This window comes from Scylla paramamosain, chromosome 31 (genome assembly GCF_035594125.1).
Source record: "Scylla paramamosain isolate STU-SP2022 chromosome 31, ASM3559412v1, whole genome shotgun sequence".
Taxonomy (NCBI): Eukaryota; Metazoa; Arthropoda; class Malacostraca; order Decapoda; family Portunidae; genus Scylla; species Scylla paramamosain.
This window is the reverse complement of record NC_087181.1, coordinates 9,293,817-9,313,816: the sequence shown is the minus strand read 5'-3', so window position 1 is coordinate 9,313,816 and position 20,000 is coordinate 9,293,817.

Below are 20,000 nucleotides of genomic sequence, written 5' to 3'. Positions count from 1 at the left end.
ACAGTCTGGCCTCCAAAGACAACACTCTTACTTCACACAAATCTACAAGCATCTAATTAAACAACACCCTTCACTCAAAATTCAAAATGATCATGTCGACTCCAACACCAGCCTTGGAGTCTCCATCTGGAGAGGGACCACAAATGTCCCCAGATCGGACTGCTCTTCTGGTATCGACCATAAGTGTCTTGACACCCCCCTCAACTTTTTCTTCTTCTACAACATTCGCGGTCTCAGATCTAATTTTCAGTCTGTAGAACACCATCTCTCCTCTACTAAATCTCATCTCCTTTTCCTCACTGAAACATAGGTGTCTGAAGCAACTGACAGTAGCCCCTTTTCTGTTCCCAGCTACTTTATCCTCATTTCCAATCCAAAGCTGGATGTTGCATTTATGTACGCAATGACTTAACCTGCTCTCGTGCCCACGCTCTTGAATCTTTCGAGTTTTCTACCATCTGGCTACGAGTACACTCTCAAAGTAAATTTATCTGTGCTGTATACTTCTCACCTATGGTCTGACCATTTTTAATTGAGCGTTTAGGCGTTGTCCTTTCCGTGGATTCCCCAACCTGCATCGCTTGTACTGGGCCAATTATAACTGGCTCAATACAAGGTTTGGCAGCCTATGTGTCGCTGATAACCTCGCTTTCCACACACTACTCTCTCTTTCTTTGCATATGCAATCTACATTTCATATAAATTTATTTTTATCAGAGATTTGTATTTGCCTATGAATCACTAGAATTTGAGAAGAAATCTGCTTCTCAGTCAGTCAAGCTGCCCCCCATTCCCCCTCTCTCTCTATTGTGAATTTCGTTTAAATGTGATAGGTTTCCTTTTAGATTTGATATTTCCCTTAACCTATGATGTTATATTTTTGCTATTTAGTTACGACTTTTTTCCACACCACCATCGAGGTAAAAGTCAAGGCACGTTGGTGGCTTTCACTGTTTGGGCAACAGGTCTTGAGGGGTCAAATATTGACCACCTATTAACTTTTCTTCCAAAAAAATACTTATTTACTGAGTAAGTAAGCTCTTTTCTCGGCTGTGGTGACGAGATCGAGCAAGAGAGGTACCTTCCATCCTGGCTGGTGGTGCGAGAGGAAGTGACCATGAATTAACATGGTCACTCTGACCGTGTGACTTCACTTGGTCACCCATGAAGACGTGACAACGCCTGGAGGAAATGTTGCCAAATATTGTGATGTTTATAAAAAAAATTTCATAAAAAACATATATTACACTAACTTGGCTTTTTTTAGAGCATCATAGTATATGGATACTACAACACCATTTAATTTTGAGGTAGGAACTACCTGACATGAGGTGTGTCTTGGTATAAGTGTGGCAGCGCCGCAGGCTGGGGAACCCCCAGAAAGGACAACGCCTAAACGCTTAATTCAACATGGTCAGACCATAACTCCTCTGAATATAAGAAATTCTTTGACTACTTTATTTCCAAAGTGGAGCACATTCTGACTCTCTTCCCTTTTGCAGAAATCTCTTGGAAACTTTAATGTTTACCGCCAGCTTTGGCTTTCTTCTCTCTTCACTGACCATCCTGGTGGACTAGGCTTCAAATTTGCTATTCTCCTCGACCTAGAGGAATTTGTAGCGGGACACAAGTCACCGCTCCTAGCACTCCGTTTTCTGTTATATTATCACCCTTCCGTTTTCACTCTCTCTACTGCACAGGCTTTTGTCTTTCATCTCTTCTTTCCTCACTTTATACATATTTCTTACTCGTACACATTCTGTGCACGCTCTTTGACACATGTGTTACACATCTTCTCAATACATCTTATTACTCCTTTCTTCACACAGACATACACACACACATACACTCTCTTTTTCTATAATTTTGTATATGTCATTTATTATGTTAAGTAATTTTTATATATATTGTTCATGTTTTTGCTGAATAAACAGAGAATACCCAGGCTAAGTTTCCTTTGCCAGAGCTACACAGTTATGACACTGGAAATTGTTACCCTTCAAGGACTAAACACTGCTATGACCAAGAGTCATAGTTGGGAGCCTACACTTCTCGCTTGAGCAACTTCCGGGCGGCCAAGTAGCACCTCACCTTCGCTACAATTGGTGACCCCGTTGTTTTTTTTTCCGGAGTGAGCAGCCAAGTCCACCCTGCTGCTATCCTCCAACCACCTGGCCAAGGCGACGCGGTCGGCTACGGGCGAATCTTCCGGCAGCTGCCCCTTCGCCGGTGTCGCCGCCTCCAGCAGCAGAGCCCGGCCGCCATCCCGCCGGCCGCCGCCCCCAGCCGCCCGTATGCCGCCCCCCGCCGCCCGGCCGCCCTCACGGCGCCCCCCCCCCCCCCCGCGGCACTCTCCAGTTGGCCCTCGCCACTGGCCAGCAGTCTCTCCCAGTCGCGGACGCTCCTCCACGTAACTTCTGCCAGCCCCTCCAGTTTCCTGCTGTTACCTGGAGCCCTCCCACTGGCCGCGTCCCGCCTCCATCTACAGCTCTTCATTAGGGATTACCTACAGTCCATCGCCCAGGATTAACACTGTCATCCGTGGATTACTTACAGTGCGGTGCCAAGGATAACGTACAGTTCGTTCAGTGGTGAGTGCAGTGCCAAGGATAACGTACAGTTCGTTCAGTGGTGAGTGAAGTGACATTGCCCCAATTCGGCATCTCTCACCGCTGTGGCACCCGGTCACACCGGCGCCTCACGCCTTCACTCCTCACCGCTGTGGCTCCCGGACTTTCCGGCGCCTGTTGTGTACTTTACACAGTCACGTGGCGGTCCACTCAGCACAATGCCTGATGACGTCGACTCCGTAGCCTTCAGTGCTCCTCCGTTCATCAGCCAGGACCCTTCCACGTGGTTCTCCATCCTGGAATGTAACTTCAAGGCTTCCAAGATAACAGTAAGTCTAACCAAGTTCGTGAAGGCCTCTACAGTACTACCAGCTGACGTTCTTTCAGAAGTTGCTGATGTCGTCAGTGCTGCCAGCACTTCTGCTTCGCCCTATGAAGACCTCAAAGCTGCTGTTCTGCAACGCCTACAATCTACAGTGTCGAGGCGCCTCCAGGAGCTTCTGTCAAAAGAAGAACTTGGTGGTGAAAAGCCCACAGACCTTCTTCGCCGCATGAAGAAGCTGCTTGGCGACAAGTACACCTCCTTCGACAAGGAACTCTTCTTACAGCTGTTCTACCAACGCCTGCCTCCTGACACTCAACGCTGCCTCTTCACTGTCAAGAACAAGCTCTCAGTAGACGAGCTTGCCACTCTCGCCGATGAATTCATGGCTACCCTTCCACAAGGTCAACCAGCTGCAGTAGCCTCCATCTCAGCAGAAGACAGTACCAAGCAACTTGTTGAGCTCGTCTCACAGCTTAGACTTGAAATGAGATCTTCAGAGAGAGGTCAGAGAACGCTCATGCTCACGTTCGCGTTCTTCCTCCAGACACCACTTCCGGCGCCGCCAGTGTTCAAAGAGTAAGACGCCGGAGACTTCTAGTTTCTGCTACTACCATGAAGAGTTCGGAAAAGACGCAAGAAATTGTAAGGCTCCCTGTACCTTCGCCAAGTCTTTAAACCCCAACAGCGAGCACTAGCGGCGCATAGTGTTCGCGACACCTCGTCTGCGCTACTAAAGTTGTATGACCCTCTCTCCCGGACCAAGTTCCTCATCGACTCTGGTGCAGACGTCAGTATTCTCCCTGCCCCTGGTGTACACCGGACGTTGCCTCCCCTCCTTCACCTTCACGCCGCCAATGGTACGGAGATTCCTGTGTACAAGCGACGCACCTTGCAACTTCACCTGAACCTCCGCCGTACCTTCGAGTGGACGTTCTACGTAGCAGCTGTCACGCAACCAATTCTAGGTGCTGACTTCCTCCGACACTTCGGTCTCCTAGTGGACATCAAGGGTCGGAAGCTGCTCGATCCTCTCACCTCAGTCACAACAAAGGGACAGGTCATTCATGGTGATAGCACACAGATCTCCCTCGTCAAGGCAGACCACCAGTTCTCCTCCCTGCTGAAGTCCTTCCCTACGCTGACGCAGCCGTACTCAGCCAGCAAGCCGGTCACACACCACGTCTCGCACCACATCGAGACCAAGGGACCTCCTACCCACGCCAAGGCCCGCCGCCTAGCTCCAGAGCGCGCCAGACAAGCCAAGGCAGAGTTCGAGTCCCTCATTCAGCAAGGCATCATACGGCCCAGCTCCAGCAACTGGTCTTCCGCTCTCCACATCGTGCCTAAGAAAAATGGCGAACTACGACTATGTGAAGACTACCGCGCTCTCAACTCGCGCACCGTCGAGGACAGGTACCCAGTGCCTAACATCCAGGAGTTCTCTTCTCAGCTATCCGGATGCACCTACTTCTCGAGGATCGACTTTGTGAAAGCTTTTCACCACATCCCCGTCCATCCAGCGGACATTCCGAAGACTGCTCTCATCACACCCTTCGGATTGTTCGAGTACGTCAAGATGCCCTTTGGTTTGAGGAATGCCGCTCAAACCTTCCAACGCTTCATTGACGAAGTCCTTCGAGGTCTCCCCTTCTGCTTCGCGTACATCGACGACCTCCTCATCGCCAGTCCTGACGCAGAGACGCACCAACAGCACCTCCAGCAAGTACTCACTCGTTTGCAAGACTACAGGGTGCAAGTCAACGTCGACAAGTCTGTGTTTGGGGTCCCCTCCATCACCTTCCTTGGCCACACTGTCTCCTTGGAAGGCATCACTCCACTGCAAGAAAAGTGCGAGTCCATCCAGAACTTCCCCAAGCCTACAACACAGCGCCAACTCAAGCAATTCCTGGGGATGCTGAACTACTACAACCACTTCATCCCCAGCTGCTCACTACTTCTTCAGCCGCTCTACGCGATGATCAAGCCTTGCAAGAGAGGACAGTCCATCTCCTTAGTCTGGACTCCAGCCACTGAGGAAGCTTTCACAGCAGCAAAACAAGCTCTCAGCTCCGTCTCACCTCTCAGCTTCCCTGCCCCAGATGGCATCATCTCTATCGCCACAGACGCTTCTGACATCGGCATCGGAGCAGTTCTACAGCAGTATGTCGACGGAGGTTGGAAACCGCTCTCTTTCTTCTCAAAGAAATTTAACAAGGCGGAATCCAAGTACAGTACTTACGACAGGGAACTTCTCGCCGTCTACAAGGCCATCAAGCGTTTCCGGTACTTCATGGAAGGTCGCAACTTCCATGTATACACCGACCACAAGCCACTCACTTCGAAGTCCCTGCACATCAAGACCTCCTGTTCACCGCGACAACTGCGTCACATCGACTTCATCTCGCAGTTCACCACGGATTTGCGCTACGTCAAAGGTGAACACAACGCCCCAGCTGATGCTCTCTCGCGCAACATCTCTGCTGTGTCATCTTCTCCCATCGACTACACTGCCATCGCTGCTGACCAGGCCAACGATGAAGAGCTGCGGCAACTCCAAGACAACCCCGCACTACAGATGAAGAAGATACAACTCCCAGGAACCACAGTGCACGTTTACGCTGACACTTCCACCGATTCCTGTCGGCCCTACCTGCCGAAGACCCACCGGTATCGTGTTTTTCGTCAGCTGCACGACCTCTCCCACCCTGGCATCCGAGCATCTCAGCAGATGATGACCTCACGCTTCATCTGGTCTGGCATCAACAAAGACGTCAGGCTGTGGACCCGCACATGTGTCAAGTGCCAAGCCTCCAAGGTGTGGCGACACACACGCTCTCCTCCGGCCGCCTTCACTCCAGTCTCTTCACGGTTCGACCACGTGCATGTCGACCTCGTTGGACCACTACCCTACTCTGACGGTTACCGGTACCTTCTCACCTGCGTCGACCGCTTCACACGCTGGCCGGAAGCTGCACCTTTGGCTGACATCACAACGGACTCCGTCGCACGTGCCTTCATCACTACTTGGATCTCCAGGTTCGGTGTCCCTCTCAGCCTCACTTCTGACCGTGGCAGCCAGTTCGAGTCCAGTATGTGGGACAAGGTGATGTCACTACTAGGCATCCAACGCTTCAGGACAGCCAGTTACCACCCGCAGGCAAACGGCACCGTTGAGAGATTCCACCGTCAGCTGAAGTCTTCCTTAGCTGCCTCTGCCACACGTGCAGACTGGTTCCAGGCACTTCCTCTCGTCCTCCTTGGCATACAGACATCACTAAAGGAAGACCTACACCACTCCTCCGCCGAGCTCATTTATGGTACCAAGCTCAGGTTACCTGGCGAACTTCATTAACAGAAAGCGTCAAAATCTTTCAGGATCTTACTCCCCTTGTGACTTTTGGTATCTAGCCAAAAATATCTCTAATAACTTTGCTTCTTCTTCTTTCCCTCCTTTATTTCAACCATATGGCATCTGTTTTTTTTTTTTTTTATGTAGGAAGGATACTGGCCAAGGGCAACAAATCTAATGAAAAAAAGAATTCCACTAAAAGTCCCATAAAAAGTCCCATAAAAGGGTCAAAGCAGTGGTCAAAAATTGGTGGATAAGTGTCTTGAAACCTCCCTCTTGAAGGAATTCAAGTCGTAGGAAGGTGGAAATACAGAAGTAGGCAGAGAGTTCCAGAGTTTACCAGAGAAAGGGATGAATGATTGAGAACTCTTAATTAACTCTTGCGTTAGAGAGGTGGACAGAATAGGGGTGAGAGAAAGAAGAAAGTCTTGTGCAGCGAGGCCGCGGAAGGAGGGGAGGCATGCAGTTAGCAAGATGAGAAGAGCAGTTAGCATGAAAATAGCGGTAGGAGACAGCTAGATATGCAACATTGCGAGAGAGGCTGAAGACAGTCAGTTAGAGGAGAGGAGTTGATGAGACGAAAAGCTTTTGATTCCACCCTGTCTAGAAGAGCAGTATGAGTGGAACCGCCCCAGACATGTGAAGCATACGAGTACTCCATACATGGACGAATAAGGCCCTTGTAAAGAGTTAGCAGCTTGGGGGGTGAGAAAAACTGGCGGAGACGTCTCAGAACACCTAACTTCATAGAAGCTGTTTTAGCTAGAGATGAGATGTGAAGTTTCCAGTTCAGATTATAAGTAAAGGACAGACCGAGGATTTTCAGTGTAGAAGAGGGGGACAGTTGAGTGTCATTGAAGAAGAGGGGATAGTTGTCTGGAAGGTTGTGTCGAGTTGATAGATGGAGGAATTGAGTTTTTGAGGCATTGAAAAATACCAAGTTTGCTCTGCCCCAATCAGAAATTTTAGAAAGATCAGAAGTCAGGCGTTCTGTGGCTTCCCTTCGTGATATGTTTACCTCCTGAAGGGTTGGACGTCTATGAAAAGACGTGGAAAAGTGCAGGGTGGTATCATCAGCGTAGGAGTGGATAGGAAAAGAAGTTTGGTTTAGAAGATCATTAATGAATAATAAGAAGAGAGTGGGTGACAGGACAGAACCCCGAGGAACACCACTGTTAATAGATTTAGGAGAAGAACAGTGACCGTCTACCACAGCAGCAATAGAACGGTCAGAAAGGAAACTTGAGATGAAGTTACAGAGAGAAGGATAGAAACCGTAGGAGGGTAGTTTGGAAATCAAAGCTTTGTGCCAGACTCTATCAAAGGCTTTTGATATGTCCAAGGCAACAGCAAAAGTTTCACCAAAATCTCTAAAAGAGGATGACCAAGACTCAGTAAGGAAAGCCAGAAGATCACCAGTAGAGCGGCCTTGACGGAACCCATACTAGCGATCAGATAGAAGGTTGTGAAGTGATAGATGTTTAAGAATCTTCCTGTTGAGGATAGATTAAAAACTTTAGATAAGCAGGAAATTAAAGCAATAGGACGGTAGTTTGAGGGATTAGAGCGGTCACCCTTTTTAGGAACAGGTTGAATGTAAGCAAAATTCCAGCAAGAAGGAAAGGTAGATGTTGACAAACAGAGCTGAAAGAGTTTGACTAGGCAAGGTGCAAGCACGGAGGCACAGTTTCGGAGAACAATAGGAGGGACCCCATCAGGTCCATAAGCCTTTCGAGGGTTTAGGTCAGCGAGGGCATGGAAAACATCATTGCGAAGAATTTTAATAGGTGGCATGAAGTAGTCAGAGGGTGGAGGAGAGGGAGTGTGCTATCACATCTGCTACCAAAGATGAACTCTTTGCTCAAACCTTTGCTGAAAACCCTACATTGGACGATTCGGGGCTTGTTCCTCCCTCTCCTCTACCAACTGATTACTTCATGCTACCTATTAAAATTTTTCATAATGATGTTTTCCATGCCCTCGCTGGCCTATACCCTCGGAAGGCTTATCAACGTGATGGGGTCCCTCTTATTGTTCTCCAAAACTGCGCCTCCGAGCTTGCACCTTGCCAAGTCAAACTCTTTCAACTCTGTCAATATTTACCTTTCCTTCTTACTGGAAGTTTGCCTATATTCAGCCTGTTCCTAAAAAGGGTGACCGTTCTAATCCCTCAAACTATCGTCTTATTGCTTTAATTTGCTGCCTTTCTAAAGTTTCTGAATCTGTTTTCAACAGGAAGATTCTTAAATATCTATCACTTCATAACCTCCTATCTGATCGCCAGTATGAGTTCCGTCAAGGCTGCTCTACTGGTGATCTGACTTTCCTTACTGAGTCTTGGTCATCCTCTTTTAGAGATTTTGGTGAAACTTTTGCTGTTGCCTTAGACATATCAAAAGCTTTGATAGAGCTTGGCACAAAGCTTTGATTTTCAAACTACCCTCCTACGGCTTCTATCCTTCTCTCTGTAACTTCATCTCAAGTTTCCTTTCTGATCGTTCTACTGCTACTGTGGTAGACGGTCACTGTTCTTCTCCTAAATCTATTAACAGTGGTGTTCATCATTCTGTCCTGTCACCAACTCTCTTCCTATTTATCATCAAGGATCTTCTAAGCCAAACTATTTGCCCTATCCACTAGTACGCAGATGATACCACGCTGCACTTTTCCACATCTTTTCATAGATGTCCAACCTTTCAGGAAGTAGTTCACGCAGGGAAGCCACAGAACGCCTGACTTCTGATCTCTCTAAAATTTCTCATTGGGACAAAGCAAACTTTCGTATTGTTCAATACCTCAAAACCTTAATTCCTCCATCTATCAACTTGACACAACCTTCCAGACAACTATCCCCTCTTCTTTAATGACACTTAACTGTCCTCCTCTTCTACACTGAACATCGTTAGTCGGTCCTTTTCTTATAATCTAAACAGGAAAATTCACATCTCATGTCTAGCTAAAACAGCTTCTTTGAAGTTAGTTTTTCTGAGACGTCTCCGCTAGTTTTTCTCACTCCCTCAGCTGCTAACTCTGGACAAAGGCCTTATCCGTCCACGTATGGAGTATGCTTTACATGTCTGGGGGGGGGGGTTCCACTCATACCACTCTTTTAGACAGGGTGGAATGAAAAGCTTTTCGTCTCATCAACTCTCCTCACACTGACTGCCTTCAGTCTCTTTCTCATCGCCACAATGTTGCATCTCTAGCTATCTTCTACCGCTATTTTCATGCTAACTGCTCCTCTGATCTTGCTAACTGCATGAATTCCCTACTACTGCGACCTCACTGCACAAGACATTCTTCTTTCTATCACCCCTATTCTGTCCATCTCTGTAATGCAAGAGTTGACCAGTATTCCCAGTCATTCGTCCCTATCTCTGGTAAACTCTGGAACTCCCTGTCTTCTTCTGTATTTCTACCTTTATATATCTTGAATTTCTTCAAGAGGGAGGTTCCAAGTAGCGTATCCTTCAGTTTTTGACTACTGATTCGGACCCTATTCAGGGATCAGCATCTTAGTTGGCTTTTTTTTTATGATTATTTTTTGTTGCCCTTGGCCGAGTGTCCGTCTTACATAAAAAAATAAATAAAAAATAAATAAATAAGTAAATAAATAAATAAAGTAGCTACCCGCGTGTCGCACCTCCACCACCTAGTCCTGGGTGGACGCGACTACGCATGTCCACCAGCAAGGCTGGGTGGACACTGACCGGGCTGATGTAGGGATGGTTGCTGGCCGGTTCAGGTCACGGCCAGGGCTCGCGTCCGGAAGACAAATGGTGTGAGGGTTGACCTCACACCACGTGGTTAGCCGAGGCTGGCGACCGGAGAATTGAATGCAGAGGCGGGCGAAGCGTCCCACCGCATGTGACGGCGAGGTGTGGAGGCGAACACTCTTGACTATTTGACGGAGAACAGGAAAATAACAGGCAAACACAAAACAGGAGAACCGGTGATGTGGAGTAAAAACATGAACTAGAGGCACGCTCCATTCAGGCCAGCTGCGTGAATGGGCGAGAAGAGAGTAAACACGCTTGAATTTAAGTCAGTGGTGTTTGAGTTCTAAGGTGCAGGTTAAATAAAAGCTGGATGTGGCAAGGGAGATTTTGTGAAGTGTGTGGATGGATGGGGAAGGGAAATGTGTGGACAGCGCTATGTAAGAGGAATGTGCTCGGAAGAAGGAAAAAAAAAAGACCTTTATAGAAATGAGGAAGAGGGATGAAAGGGCGAGTGGAGGGATATACAAAACCGAGAAAGTGATGAGATGAACGAAGAAGAGCAGAAATAACACTTCTGATGAGGCAAGAAGAGCAGAAAAGGTGAAGAAGAGAAGAGAGCAAAGTCTCAGAGCTACAAGGCGAGGGAGATGAAAAACCTGTTACGCGTTTGTTGAGAGCTTCATATAAATCCGCTGGAGCGACCTAAAAGCGGCTCCTTTAACTTGTTTGTTGGATGTAACTTTGTCAGTCACTATAAATGCAACAATTACTGACACTTCATTTATTTCTGGTTCATATATATATATGTATATATATATATATATATATATATATATATATATATATATATATATATATATATATATATATATATATATATATATATATATATATATATATATATATATTTTTTTTTTTTTGATAAAGTTAATTTTATAAAACTATTACCAGTATCATAAATGTTTTCAATAATTACGGCAGAGTTAAGTGTTCCAGGAAAGATGCATGTAAACCGGACATGACCTAACGTGAACTCAGTTTTTCCTTACGTCACTTGAATGTATGTAGCGTACCACAGACATCTGGAGCAAGCAGTTGAAGTTCAGGCTGTGGTTTGGGATGGCGCCTCATCGAACCGCCTACAGTCAACGAGTTACAACTACTACTTTATACACATCGCGCCTGTCATTCACCATCATCAGAAGGAACTTTCATCTCACATCCACCTGCAATTAATCAATGAAGTCCGCTAAATTGCGAGCAGTCATTTAACCTTATTTTAGTGGCAGCGGCGATTAGAGAGGCGATATTCATTCTCTATCAAGATAAGCTCACACATAAGCCTGTATTAAGTCCCCTCCCTCCTGAGTCACACTCATGCATAACCTCTCCACTTAAACCACGCGTCAATCAGGGCGTCGACCAGTAACCTGCCCTGTTTATTCGTCAGCAGCGCCACATCCTTACTCTTTCCACGCAACCCAACACCACTGCACCGACATCCTCACCACAACCTTCCCACATCTCAAAATATTAAGATGGACTGCCACGAAAAACTTAGACCAGTTCATTATAAATCACAGTGTGGTGTATGTTACTGTGAGTGTGTTAAATATCGTGAAAATAAAACTCTACACAATATTTTCACCTTCACTCCAGTTACCACGGCAAGCAGCTTATGACCCGCTGGGTGGCCTGCTTTCAGAGTGCAGACGTCTTAAAACAAGCCAGTCGCCTCTCCTGTATATTACTATCTCGCTCCTCGCATCTTCATTTTCACTATTACCTCTGTCAATACTCTCCTGTGAGGGTTGCAAGAGTTCCCTTATCACGTTCGTCGTAGCGTTCGTGGCGATGACATGCTTAGCGAATACTTCACACGAAGAGAGGAAAACAGGGAAGACGGTGAAGGTGCGTCAATGGGAGAAAGGCGGTGCACGTGGGTAGTGCGATGGCCCAACACGACAGCCGAGAAGCCGAGAAAGCTACAATGAAACAGGTAGCAGATAGTCCGAAGAAAGCCCAAGGCACAAGATGAGAGCCAAAACAGATGGCAGAGCAGGCAAAACATAAACTGGAGGAGACCGCCAGGAATTATTTAACGCCAAGCTGTCTTTCATCTCACTACTTGCTACCATTTTGTTCTAGAAGATATCTTGTTGTAGTCCAAGTATTCCAGGATAGAACGATATACTGTGTAGATGACATGTATATTTATTAAAAAAATATTGGTGCCTGCACAGCCACAAGCCGTCACGTCCGGCAGGACTCGAGGCCACCCAGCCTGTGTGGCTGGTCAGGTCACGGCGTCATGTCAAGGCATTAGGTCATCCCGGGTGGGGAGTGGGGGTGGACGCTGCGAGTGCTGCATCATAAGAGGAATATTGTTGCTGTTGCTGTTGCTGTTGTTGTTGTTGCTGTGGCTGTATTGTTCTTTATTTGTTTTCTAGCGAACAGTAATTGGTGTTGCTTCCTTTAAGTTTCGTCCGGCAAGGTGGTGTGTGCACTGAGGTAACACATCTCTCTCTCTCTCTCTCTCTCTCTCTCTCTCTCTCTCTCTCTCTCTCTCTCTCTCTCTCTCTCTCTCTCTCTCTCTCTCTCTCTCTCTCTCTCTCTCTCTCTCTCTCTCTCTCTCTCTCTCTCTCTCTCTCTTTATATATATATATATATATATATATATATATATATATATATATATATATATATATATATATATATATATATATATATATATATATATATATATATGAGGGACCCCATCAGGTCCATAAGCCTTCCCAGGGTTTAGGCCAGGGAGGGCATGAAAAACATCATAGGTGACATGAAGTAGTCAGAGGGTGGAGGAGAGGGAGGAACAAGCCCAGAATCGTCCAAGGTAGAGTTTTTAGCAAAGGTTTGAGCAAAGAGTTCAGCTTTAGAAATAGATGTGATAGCAGTGGTGCCATCTGGTTGAAATAGAGGAGGGAAAGAAGAAGAAGCAAAATTATTGGAGATATTTTTGGCTAGATGCCAGAAATCACGAGGGGAGTTAGATCTTGAAAGGTTTTGACATTTTCTGTTAATGAAGGAGTTTTTGGCTAGTTGGAGAACAGACTCGGCATGGTTCCGGGCAGAAATATAAAGTCCATGAGATTCTGGTGATGGAAGGCTTAAGTACCTTTTGTGGGCCACCTCTCTATCATGTATAGCACGAGAACAAGCTGTGTTAAACCAAGGTTTAGAAGGTTTAGGAGGAGAAAAAGAGTGAAGAATGTATGCCTCCATGCCAGACACTATCACCTCTGTTATGCGCTCAGCACACAAAGACGGGTCTCTGACACGGAAGCAGTAGTCATTCCAAGGAAAATCAGCAAAATACCGCCTCAGGTCCCCCCAACTAGCAGAGGCAAAACGCCAGAGGCACCTTCGCTTAGGGGGATCCTGAGGAGGGATTGGAGTGATAGGACAAGATAAAGATAAGAGATTGTGATCGGAGGAGCCCAACGGAGAAGAAAGGGTAACAGCATAAGCAGAAGGATTAGAGGTCAGGAAAAGGTCAAGAATGTTGGGCGTATCTCCAAGACGGTCAGGAATACGAGTAGGGTGTTGCACCAATTGCTCTAGGTCATGGAGGATAGCAAAGTTGTAAGCTAGTTCACCAGGATGGTCAGTGAAGGGAGAGGAAAGCCAAAGCTGGTGGTGAACATTGAAGTCTCCAAGAATGGAGATCTCTGCAAAAGGGAAGAGGATCAGAATGTGCTCCACTTTGGAAGTTAAGTAGTCAAAGAATTTCTTATAGTCAGAGGAGTTGGGTGAGAGGTATACAGCACAGATAAATTTAGTATGAGAGTGACTCTGTAGTCGTAGCTAGATGGTGGAAAACTCGGAAGATTCAAGAGCGTGGGCACGAGAGCAGGTTAAGTCATTGCGCACATAAACGCAGCATCCAGCTTTGGATCGAAAATGAGGATAGAGAAAGTAGGAGGGAAAAGAAAAGGGGCTACTGTCAGTTGCCTCAGACTCCTGAGTTTCAGTGAAGAAAAGAAGATGAGGTTTAGAAGAGGAGAGGTGGTGTTCTACAGATTGAAAATTATATCTTAGACCGCGAATGTTGCAGAAGTTAATGAAGAAAAAGTTGAGGGGGGTGTCTAGACACTTAGGGTCGTCGACAGAAAGGCAGTCCGACCTGGGGACATTTATGGTCCCCTCCCCAGATGGGGACTCCAAGGCTGGTGTAGGAGTCGCCATGATGATTTTAAATTTTTTGAGTGAAGGGTGTGTGTGTTATTAGGTGCTTGTAGTTTTGTGGAGGAAGAGAGTTGTCTTTAGAGGGCAGGCTGTGACTGCCCCCTTGTGTTGTGAGACACAAAGGGAAACGTTCAGTGAGGTCACAGCTGGGTTTAATGATAAGTTCACAGCAGCCCCTGAACATTGCTTTAGAACTCACTGGGAGTAATTATCGTGTATATATATATATATATATATATATATATATATATATATATATATATATATATATATATATATATATATATATATATATATATATATATATATATATACACACACATCTGGGAGAGTCATGAGAGTGTGAGTTGAATTAGGGTAAGCTTGAGCGAGTTACTGAGTGAGGGTAAGCGTAATGAGCCGAATGGAAAGCAGGCATGAGTTCAAATATTGATAGTATTAAAATGGCTGTTCTATGTATAGTCTTTGCCATCCACTGTATCAATTGTTAGTCACTACCGCTGCCACTACTCGTTCCAGTAAATACTGTCACCAGTGTTCTAGATGTAGAGATGATATAATCTTCAGAGTGTAGATGATGGAAGCACAAAGTCTTGATTACCCGCTTACTGTTGAAGGTCCTATGAGGATAATGATGGTAGCGTGGATTCTAGCGGGTAAGTGGTTTATATATGTGCAAATAAAGGAACACATACAAACACTGATCACCTTCTTCTTTTAATGATGATACAAGTGATGCACGTAAGATGTTCGATATTACACAGCACACACGTTGAGCGCTAAGCCTGGGACTGACTGACGACTCTGCTGACTGATTTGAATGCTCTCTCTCTCTCTCTCAGAACTGTGATTTTCTGAACTAACCCTAATATACCACTCAGCCTTATTTATGTAAATCTGCTTACTCAAGTTCAGAAGAGAATTGGCCAATAGTGGGGTTGAAAAGATAACCAACCGTGTACTACAATTTGGAATATTGGGGCCGATCACAGGTGGACTTATTTTCGACAATAACAGAGTAGAATAGGAAGAAAAGGTGTTTTCTCAAGGGACACTGGCGAGGGGTGAGTAAAGGTGTGGTATTTCCCTTGATGTCTAGTACACAGCAGAAAGATGGTAAAAATAGCATAAACTCGTGCCACGTGGAGACTAGTGAACATGAATTGAAATATATGCATAATATATAATATACTGCATAATATATGCATAATAATAATTGTTATGATTGATACAATGCTATTCCCGACGAAAAATGAGTCTTGCAATGACTATAAATAACAATAAGAGCAGGAAAATAATAATGATAATAATAATAGATAATACATGAGCAATAATCCTTAAGAATAATCGTAACAAGTATTATTATGGATGTTTATATTATATATATATATATATATATATATATATATATATATATATATATATATATATATATATATATATATATATATATATATATATATATATATATATATATATATATATATATATATATATATATATATATATATATATATATACACGAGTATACGAGTATATATATATATATATAAATATATATATATATATATATATATATATATATATATATATATATATATATATATATATATATATATATATATATATATATATATATATATATATATATATATAATTGTTATGACTGATACATGTCTGTGAATAGGAAGGAATAAGCGAGTGAGAATCAGCGTGAAGGAGAAAACCGTGAGATAGATTATGAAAATGAGTGAAAGATTATGTGTGAACGCGAGTGACATTCAGAGTGGGGATGTGAATGAAAAAAGACAAACATGAGTGTGAAAGTTAGTGAAAGATGATGCGAGATTAAGTAAGAAAAATCCTGAGGATTCATGAATAAAATCAAACCGACTGAGAATGAGAGTAAAATTATTCGAGAGGGTGAGAGTGAAGGATGGAGAGTAAATACTATAGAATGAGTGATGGGAAGAGAGCGAGGTATCACTCCTTTCTATCTCTATCTTAGATAGATAAGGGAAGGGGAGGTGACAGGGAGGGAAATTTGAGACAAAATGAAATAGGAATGGAAAATAAACGAACAGGAGGAGGAAGGAACGTATTGTGGAGTAGAGGGAGGAAGGGAGTTCATATCAAAGGATGTATTAGTTAGATTCTAGATACTTGTAGAGGTGGTGCCCCGAGGTGTGGCAGGTAAACACAACCGTAGAGCTACTACCGTACATCAGTATAATATAACAAAACTGTACAAAGAAAATAAGGTGAATTGCCAGGAATCACATGTGCAAGCCCGAGGCTGGCTGGACGAGGACTCTGACGGCCTCCAAAGCTGGGCAGACGAGGACTGTCGAGACTGGTGTAAAACTGCCCATATGGCCGGCGGCTCAGGTCACGGCTGGGGCTCTTGATCTCCGACGGAGATCGGTCGGAGCAGGTCGGAGCACAGCTGCAGACAAAGGCAGGCGGAAACGAGACTTGATCTTACTATTTTCGTAGTCAGTTCGGAACGGCCAGAGGCTGGCGTCAGGTCAAAGGCATGCGCCATATGGGAAATGGAATGCGGAGCCAGAGTGCAGCGTTCCGTCACATCGCTCGGCCACCCTTCTAACGGCGTCCTTGCAGCGAACGAAGTATGATATATGGTGATGCAAGCACACTGGGTGACACGCAATTCACATCATATAGACGTGCTTACCTCTGTAAGACACGTAATGGATGCACTATAGCAAATCACAAGACGTCAGAACAGCGGATACGCACTGGCGAATCACAACGCTCACATGACAGTGAATTCAGAAAAGAGAAGATATACTGGCCAATTACAAAACTCACACTAGGTGTGACGTCAGCACAGCGAATCACAGGCCAGGAATAGCACTATGACATCACTGGATGTCTAAAATAAAGAGAATATGGCGTTTCTATACCAAATAAATTACAAAATAACAATGAACTGCAAAAACTATAACGCTGCACTAATAACGCATACGTTGGCGATATAATTTCGTCGAGTGTAGTCGGCCGTGGCAGTTTATGTACTGGAAGCCACGAGTGGGAAGACCACACGAACATGAGACAAGAGACGTGATGAACGACGAGTGTGGACGATGTGTCAGGAACAAGCCACACGGTCAGTAGAAACACCACAACATGCAGCAGATGCAAAGACTGACGGTTGAGAAATCCAGGGTCTTGATGTGATTTGAACAGCAGCACTAAAGCAGTCGATGAACAGCAATGAAGCGAAGACTGACGGCTGAGAAGTCTAAAGTCTTGAAGAAGCGACAACACTGAAGCAGTCGAGATGCGTCAGTCTTGAAGCAAAGACCTTACAGCTTTAAGAGTCCCAGGGTCTTCTAGCGACAGGGACAGTAGTACAATGAGTAGTCAATGCGTCGGTCTTGAAGCGAAGACTTGACAGCTTTAAGAGTTGTACGGGAGCACAGGCTAGACAGGTAGGCATGCAGGAGAAAGCTTGACAGACGTCCTAAAGCAGTTGAAGAAGGCACCATAGACACGTGGTAGCGTAAGAGTTAGCCAGTAGGCGATGAATGCTGAAGTAATTGGCGAGCTGGCAGGGCACGTGGGCAGGACTTGAGTAGCGGGTTAGGAGAAGCAGACAGGGAACGCTTGCAGGAGGCCAACTTGTCTCCATTCCACCTGGGCCACCATTATATACTTGCAAGTTTCTAGATACTTAGTTGGTGCCCAAGGTGTGCCAGGTAAACACAACTGCAGAGCTGTTACCGTGTTTTGATATAAGAAAACTGTACAAAGAAAATAAGGTCAGTCACCAGGAGCCCCATATCCAAGTCAGAGGCAGGCTGGACGAGGACTCCATGAATGCGGTGAGACTGCCCACATGGCCGGCAGATCAGGTAACGGCTGGGGCTCTTGACCTCACTGAGAGTCCATGCGGCCAACGGAGCAGGTCGGAGCACAGCTGCAGACAAAGACAGGTCGAGACGAGGTTTGACCTCACGCGTTACGTGGTAGGGCCGTGGCGGCCAGAGGCTGGCGTCAAGTCACAGGCAGGCGCCACATGGAAAATGGAATGCGTGGCGAGGGTGTGGCGTCCTTCCATAAGGAAGGAGAGTAATGGGGCAAGGAAGTGGAGGAAGGGTGAAGGAGAAGCATGGGAGTACGGGAAGAAGGTAGAGAGGAGGAAGAGTGACGAGTGAGTGAAGAATTAAACGGAGAGAAGTACTCCCCTTCCCCAGTTAAATCTTCTGCATGCTAGGAATATATTACACATTTTTCTTATTTCATTAAATCTCTTTTTTTTTTTTTTGCATTTTTTTTTTTTTTTTTTTTTTTGCTGTCCTCTCCTCTCTTTTCACTCTCGAACTTTGTTTGGCAGATACGACGCACTTTGTATTGCTGTGATGTGTACAAAACTTATCCGCATTGGCAACCCCAACTGCGGATATGAAGGTAAAAGAAATCCGCAACGGGATCCGCATCTGCATATATTGATATTTCTACATTTGTGATCTTATCCGCAACCGCATTTTATGAGAAATGTATATCCAGCTCCGTCTCCGCATCCGCGGAGCTCTGAAATTTAGTAAAAGGGCACTATTTTGATACTGAGAAAATAGTGGAAACATTTGCGGCTAGTTAGTATGGATGGAAGGAGGCGGCAGGTAAGCCTATAATGCGATCTTAAAGTAAAAAGACAGTACAGATAATGCAGAGGCAGAAGAGCGGGCGGGGAAGCGGATTTAGGGGATTTCACATTGCGGTGGTCAGCAGGCCAAGACAGACTCTAGTATTTCCACGGTGATCGGTTGAGACTATTAACTAGAGCTACAGCAGACGTGTGAGGCACATTCACTATCCCACATGAATTGCAGGTAGAAAAAAAATATATGCCGCGTCCTTTACGAGTCTTTAGGCCCTAAAGTAATGCATTAGGTTCAGGAGTAAAAATTTGTTATATTGGATGCCGCTCATGTGCTCAGTAAAGGAACTGTTCCCAAACCCCTTGTCTGCCGGGCCAATAACAGGAACGTGGATTACAAACGGAGAGAATGTCTTCCTTCCAGGGACAATTAAATGTTTGAGGAAGATAACAAAAAATACGCAAAGGTCGTGTTGCTGAAAATACGTTGCAATCAACTCCTACCACACGAGAACTTAGTGACAGACTTTCTTGCCATAATTTTAAACGAACATACTAGTGAACATCCGGCCGGAGGCTACCATGACTGCTCGTGCTCCCAACGGGGGAGAAAAAAGAGAAAAAAAAGGAGCTTAAATCAATGAGTCTTTCTGAAGTAATACGGACACGCTGCACTAGAAAAGGAAATGGAGAACTTTCTCGTTTCTACCTCCTTCAGGTGAGAGATGAAAGTTCTCAGTGTAGCAAGAAGAACTTCAAAGTTAAAAAGGACGTATGTGTCATTCACCTATGGTCGTCTGCTGGTCACCCAGCCAGTCGTTTCCCTACGGAAAGACCTCAGAGCTCGTACTGACCGATCTTTGGGTAGTACTGAGACCAGTCACACACACCACATAACGGGACAGCACGATCGCAGCCCCTCGGGAGACATCCCGTACCTACTTGCTGCTGCTAGGTGAACAGGCTACACATTAAGAGGCTCACCCATTTGCCTCGCCGCACCAGGGACTCGAACGCAGGCCTTCTCGGTTGTGAGCCGAGCGTGCTAACCGCTACACTATGCGGTGTGTGTGTGTGTGTGTGTGTTGGTTCCCATCACTCGTGGTCTTGTGTTTTCTCTTTTCTTGTGTTTTCTCTGACAAGCATATGGACGAAAAGTGATGGACGTGTGTATTATTTACATAAA